Source organism: Marmota monax, unplaced genomic scaffold, assembly GCF_021218885.2.
Source record: "Marmota monax isolate L192 unplaced genomic scaffold, Marmota_monax_Labrador192_F-V1.1 WCK01_AAM20220418_F8-fsc00092, whole genome shotgun sequence".
In the NCBI taxonomy this organism is placed as follows: domain Eukaryota; kingdom Metazoa; phylum Chordata; class Mammalia; order Rodentia; family Sciuridae; genus Marmota; species Marmota monax.
The window spans coordinates 1672274-1679704 of NW_026692583.1; positions in this window are offsets into that span (position 1 = coordinate 1672274).

Consider the following 7431-nt stretch of genomic DNA (forward strand, 5'->3'; position numbering starts at 1 on the left):
TTGGTTGTTGTTTTGTTTTTTTGGTACTGTAAATTGAACCCAGGCATGCCCTACCATTGAGCTATATCCTAGTCCTTTTTATTTTTTTGAGACAGGGCCTCAAAAACTTGCCCAGCTAAGTGAGGTGGCACACGCCTGTAATTCCAGTGGCTCAGGAGGTTGAGGCAGGAGGATTGAGAGTTCAAAGCCAGCTTCAGCAAAAGCAAGGCACTAAGCAACTAAGTGAGACCCTGTCTCTAAATAAAATTAAAGAAAAAAAATAGGGCTGGGGATGTGGCTCCGTGGCTGAGTGTCCCTGAGTTCAATGCCTAGTACCAAAAAAAAAAAAAATTGCTCAGTTAAGTTGCCCATTGCCCAGTCTGGCCTCAATCTTGAATCCTCTTGTCTCTATCTCCTGAGTGGCTGAGATTACAGGTGTGCACCACCACACCCGGCTCTGGTCAAGTTTCTCACCAGATCCTGCTCGGTTGCAAAAGGTCATTGGGTGGTCCAGGGCCTGTCCCAGTGTTCTAGAGCCCCCATCTGTGCTCCTCTGTCCTCAGGATCTCCCGTGCAGTCATTCATGCCCATCAGTCTGTCTCCATGGGCCTGTGCGAGGGGACAAAAATGATCTTCTCCAAATCCCAGGGAGAATCAAGACTGCTCTAAGTGACCTCCCATGTTTCTCCACCCCTCTGGGCCTCTGTGTCCTCATCTGTACTGAGGGGTACACTGTAAGGATGAACCTCCTGCTCTGCGCTCCTATGTGGGACCAGGGCCCTTGGGAACAGGGTATTAGTGTCCTGTTGTTGCTGTAAGAAATTTTACCACTAACTGGGTGGCTTAGAATGAAGATGTTCTCTCAGCCTTTCTGGAGGGCAGAAGTCTAACAGCAGGAGGTCAGCAGGGCCAATGCCCCTGGCCTGCCTTTCACCCTGTCCTGCGATTTCCCTCTTCAACTGGCTGTTGCCTCTGTGTCTGTGTCCGTGTCTCTCTGCTTTTCTGAAAGAACACTACTGTAGTGGGATTGGGGGACCACCTGGAAATCCAGGATGCTCCCATCTTGAGATCCTTAACTATCACATATGCAAAGGACTCTTTTCCAAATAGGTGACATTCACGGGTCCCAAGGATTTTACATGGGTATCTTTTGGGGGCCACCACTCAACCCACTACACAGGGGAATGCTCAGCCCTGAATTTAGTTTTGGGGGTGGGGCTTAGGTGTTCTGAGAGTCAGCAGACCTTCAGATATTTCCAGAGAAGTTGGAAATTCCAATCTTATTGGGAGATCAGCTGCTTTTTAAAAAAATAACTTTATTATTTATTTATTTATTATTTTTATGTGGTGCTGAGGATCAAACCAGGGCCTTGCACATGTGAGGCGAGCTCTCTATGGCTGAGCCACAACCCCAGCCCCAGATCAGCTGCTTTTTATAGATTGTCTTAAACTGTCTTGATAAAAGCAAGGACCAGTGAACATACCCTAGGCAGTCTTCAGACTGTGCGCCTCCAGCCTGCAACCTCAACACTGGCTGTGCCTGTTCTCCAAAATCCTTAGAGTTTCCCTGCGGAGGAGTTTGCACCTGCTGTGGGGCCCCTGCCCCTGCCCCTCCCCCGCCTGTCCCTCCCCCTGTCCCATCTGCCCACCTCTCTTCTCATCCCTCCCCTCCCAGGCTGAGGACCCCAGCATGTTCTTCTATCCCCAGGCAAGGCATTCAGCTCCAGCTCCCCAATCCGTAAATCCAGACCCAGAAATGGGCCCTGGGCAACAAAAAAACTTTCCAAAGACCAAGAACTTCCCAGAGCCCCTCTTCAGAAAACAGATATATATATATGTGTGTGTGTGTGTGCATATATATATATATATATATATATATATGTCTTTTTTCTTTTTTTGGTTGTTGATGTACCTTTATTATTTTAAATTTATTTATACGTGGTGCTGAGGATCAAACCCAGTGCCTCATGCATGCTAGGCAAGTGCTCTGCCACTGAGTCCCAGCCCCAGCCTGGTGGCTTTTAAAAAAGAATAAATTATTTATTTTGGAATGATTTTAGGTTGACAAAAAAATCGCGGTGACATTGCAGAGTTCCCGTGTGGCCCTCCCAGCTCCCCTGTACATGCATCTCAGGTCATTGAGGTAGCAATGCGGGCACGTCACCATCAGCGAGACTCCAGGCTGTTTTCGTATTTCACTTTCTTTTCTGCTAATGTCTTTTTTCTGTTCCGGGACTCAATCTGGGCACCACATCACATTTAGCGAGGTGATGCTTTTCAACTGAGGTAAAAGGCACATAGTATGGACTTATCGTCCGTGACACCTAAGGTGTCCACAGTGTTGTGTGGCCCTCACCACTCTCCAGCTCAGGACATTTTCATTCCTCTGAAAGAAAGCCCCATCCTGTGAGCCCCACATGCTCCTCTCCCTACATCACCTGCCAACCACCGATCGGCTTTCCAGACTTGCCCATTCTGTATATTTCATATAAATGGCATCATACAATATGTGGCCTTACGTGACAGCATAGTGGTCTCCATATTGTCACATGTCAGGACTTTGTTCCTTTTTATGGCTGAATAATAGTCCATTGTATGAGTGGACTACATTTTGTCTGTCCATTCATCCACTGATGGACATCTGGGCTGCTCTGCCTTTTGTCTATTATGAACCGGGTTGATGAGAACAGTCATATTTTGGTGAAGACGTGTTTACACTTCTCTTGGGTATACATCAGGAATGGAATTGGTGAGTCATGTGGTATCTAAGTGGAGCTGATACCAGCACCATGTTGAACTTCCTGACTTCCAGAACCCATGAAACCCTACCCATTATAAATTACCCAGCATCTGGTATTTTGTTATGGAAACAGAAAATGTACCAAGACAGACACACAGATATGCCACATTTTAATTATCCATTCTCCATTTGTGGACATTTGGGTGGCTGTGGCTATTGTAAGTAGTGCTATTATGAACTTTCATGGACAAATTTTCACTTACATATGCATTTTTAATTTGCTGGGTAGATACCTCAGGGTAAAATTCTTGGGAGAGGAATGTTTTTGAAACCTGTTTTACCACAATCCTTAGTAAGAAAAATATTTACCTCTCCTACCAAGTACACACACACAGAAAACCTTCATAAAAGAATATTAAAGAACTTATTACATATTATTTTGTCTGTGTCATTTAAGAAAAAATTGATTTCATGGCCCATTGCTATCTCAGGCATTTTGAAAAGCTCTGCTCTGGAGGAATTAATAGGCAGATGTTTGCAGCAGCCTGATTTGCATTTATAAAAACTGAAAGGAACTTGCTCGTCTTTTTTTTTTTTTTAATGGTACTGGAGATAGAACTCAGGGGTGCTTTTCCACTGAGCTATATCTCAGTTCTTTGTATTTTTTAATTTTGAGGCAGAGTCTTGCTAAGTTGCTGTGGTTGGCCACCTACCTCAGCCTCCTGAGTCAGTGAGATTACAGGCATGTGCCAGGGTGTCTGTCCTTGTCTCAAGATTTTAAAAAGGGCTGGGGGTGTAGCTCAGTGGTAAAGTGGGTTCCCAGTACTGCAAAAAAGTAAAAAGTGTATATTTAAAAAGAATTAAAATAGAGGAAAACATTAACAATGGTCAGTCTTGAGTGTTGGGCACTTGTTTGTTTCATTGTTCTATTTCTGCATATTCAAGTTTCCCCGAGGGATGGGGATGGCACCATCAGAAGAGCCTGAAGAAGCCCTCCTCTGCTGCACTGTAGAGAGGGGAGACTTCTGGGGGTGAGCTCAGCCCTGCGACTGACCTGGCAGAGGTGTTACAGAGCAGCTGAGCGGGTGCAAGAGCAGCCAGCAGCAAGTAGCTCAGAGCCCACAGTGACAATGACCAGCATCCCCACCCCTGCCCCCCTAAGCACTGCCACTTTAAACCAGCCTTCTTCCAGGACCTGAAAGGGGCCTTCTAGAAAATTCTGCAAGGATGGGACCCTGGAATCCAGCACAGCCACCATCATTACTGCTGAGGTAATTTGTTTTCAACCCCAGGTAGGAGAGCTGTTGTCATTTCAAATAACCAGACAGGAAAATTCTTAACTTTCTATCCAAGGGTCTTGGAAAGGGACTTGGACACATTGTTTAACGTTTACTTCTTAAATTATGGTGAAGTACCCATCAAATTGACCATTTTAACCACATTAAATTGTACAATTCCGAGGCATCAGGTACCATTACGCTGCCTCCTTTAACTCTTTCAAAGTGCACGTTGGCATCTCTGTTCTGCACAGCCGGCCGCGAGCAGCAGCACTGAGATGGACCCCTGGAGGTGACGGCCATGGAAACCCACCCTCCCACTGCAGGGGCTTCAGTGACTACTCCACCTGAAGCCCCCCGAGTCTCTGCTATTAAATTCATTTTCCAAAATGAAAAACAAGATTAAATCAGCTATAAAAGATCATCTAACCAAGTGACAAGGTGGGAACTGGTGCTGGGCACCCCAAATGCCTGAACCCCGAGCCAGTCCTGGGCCAGGACTCCAGGCTGATGGCAGGTTGTGTGGATCCGGTTCCCACCACACCCTTTCCCACCTCTTTTGGTTTTGGTTTTGGTTGTTTTCGTGGGATGCCACCAAGGGTTGGCTGTTCCCTGCCGAGGACCTGGGGATTGCCAGAGAGACGTCAGCCCCGAGTCACTAATGGAAGGACCAGGAGAGATCACCAGGATGGTTTGCCTTCCCCAGTTTGTTCTTCCCTCGAGGCAGGAGGAAGTTGGCCTTGTAAACAGCTGAACTGGCCACCTAAGGACTCAAGAATGTGTCACACTGTTGCAAGGCCCTACCTCTGACAACCTGAGATAGTCATTCAGCAAGCATTTACTGTGCACCTATGGTGTACCAGGCACTGTGCTGGGCTGAACTAGCAAAAATAAGAGGTAAGGGATCACTGGCAATCTAAGCCCCCAGTGGGACCAGAATGAATTGGGAGAGAGGCGTTATTGGAGCGGGTGTGTTCTGCTGAGAGCTGAGACCTGACTGGTGAGGAGGGGCCAGCCTTGGCTACCTGGGAAAGAATGTCACCAGCAATAGTTGGGTAGTTCCTCAAAAAGTGGAACATGAGGGCTGGGGTTGTGGTTCAGCGGTAGAGTGCTCGTCTAGACATACTGGTTCAATCCTCAGTACCACATAAAAATAAAAAAAAATTTTTTTAAAATTTTTAAAAGTGGAACATGAGGGCTGGGGGTGTGTGGCTTAGTGGTAGAGTGCAGGCATAAGACCCTGGGTTACATTCCCAGTGCAAAAAGGAAAAAGTAGAACATGGAGTTAACATGTGACCTAACAATTCTACTCTTAGGTATCTTAAAAAAATAAAATAAAAACATATATCTAAACAGTAACTTATACACAAATATTCACAACAATGTGATTCCTAAGAGTCAAAAGGTAGAAACAACCAAATTGTGTTTATACACAAGCCATATAATTCAGCCATGAAAAGGAACGTAGCACTGACATCTGCTACAATGTGGGTGAGCCTTGGAAGAATTATACCAAAGAGGGACACTGGACAGGGAAGGTCACATATTATATGATTCTTTGAGTTGCCCAGGCTGACAATGACCTTGGGATCTCCCTGCCTCAGCCTTCCCAGTAGCTGAGATTACAGGTTTGTCCCACCACACCCAGCCTGATATAATACTTTTTTAAAAAATATTTATTTTTAAAATAATATTTATATATTATTTATTTTAGTTGAACACAATACCTTTACCTTTATTTTATTTATTTTTATGTGATACTGAGGATGGAACCCAGGGCCTCACACATTAGGCGATTGCTCTACCTCTAAGCCACAACCCGAGCCCTGATATGATACTTTTTATAGATATATCCAGAATAGGCAAATGTACAGAGACAGGAAGCAGATTAGAGGTCCTCAGGGCCTCAGGGAGGGCGGGGTGGGGAGGGACTACCTAATGCAGACAGAAAGATTTTATGGGACAGTGAGAAAGTTTTGAAACTGGAAGGACCTGTGGTTGCATAACACTGTGAACACACTCAATTCCAATGAATTTGTACACTTTAAAATTAAAATTCGGGAGGGGTCTGGGGCTGTGGCTCAGTGGTAGAGCGCTTGCCTTGCCTAGCATGTGTGAGGCACTGGGTTCAGTCCTCAGCACCACATAAAAACAAATTAATAACAAAGGTAAAAAAATAAAATAAAATTTGGGTAGTTGCATGTTATGCTTTTCACTTAAAAAAAATATATAAAAAGAAAAAGATGGTGTGGGGTGGGGGTGAGGGTTCATCCTGCAAAGGAACAGCAAGTTCAAAGACCACAGGCAGGAAGAAGCTAGGACATCTGTGGGGCAGGCAATGGACAGTGAGACGGAAGGATGTAAGGGGGAAGGAGGAGGGGACAGGAAGGCCAGTGGGCAGTGACCGTGTGGGCCTCCGGAAGGGGTATGACTTTGAGTCAGTTTGGAGGACTTGGGAGTTTTGATGGGGTGTGATATGCTTGTTCCTAGCTCAGCCAGCCGTGGATGGGCTGAGGCGGCCACATGGGCCCCTAGGATTGCGGGGTTGGGTTCACCTGACTCTGTCTATGAGGAAATCAGGCAGGAGCAAGAGTCAGGCAGCAATTGCATCACTGTTCAGCCCTCCTGGAATAAACATCCAGGAAGTCCTGCTGTTATTTATAACTGCAGGGACCCTGTGAATTTCTGCAAAAAGTTGCCAGTTAGCAAGGGCCCTGGGGTATCCCCAGAGGCCCCATAGATGTGCCTTAGGGGCCCTTCACCTTCCCTAGCCCCAGAGCAGAGCTGGGAACGCCCCAAGGTGATTAGAGACAGACCTGGAATAACTGACTCACAGCTACTAAGCCCTGCAGGAGGCCCTGGGTGGATAAGACCTGGTCAGCTGCCAGCTTGAGTTCCCTGACCTCTGGCCCTTTCTGGACAGTAGCCTGAAGGAAGGGAAGGCATTTTCCAAATGGGAGCCTGGCTGGAAGCTGGTAACAGCAGCAGTCACTAATGTGCCTATTCAGAACAGGAAGATGGCTGACTTAAGGGTATCCAGATTTGCATATCTATTGTGCTGCTGCCTCCAGGCAGTCTCCTGGATTTCTCACCATCTCCTCGGCTCCACCCTCATTATTTGGACTGACTGGGCTTCTCTAGCATGTTGATTTTTTTTCAAACATGCCGGAAGTTGCTGGACACGGTGTGGCACGCCTGTAATTCCAACCACTCAGGAAGCTGAGGCATGAGAAACACAAGTTCAAGGAAGGCCAGCCTCAGAAACTTCGCAAGACCCTGTCTCAAAATAAAAAATAAAAAGGACTGGGATATAGCTCAGTGGAAAAGTGCCCCTGGGTTGAATCCCCAGTACAAAAAAAAAAAAAAAAGCTAGGAGCTTCTTAAAGGCAGGAGCTGTGTCCCTCATATAGCAGATGTGCTCCTAGCTCAGAGTAA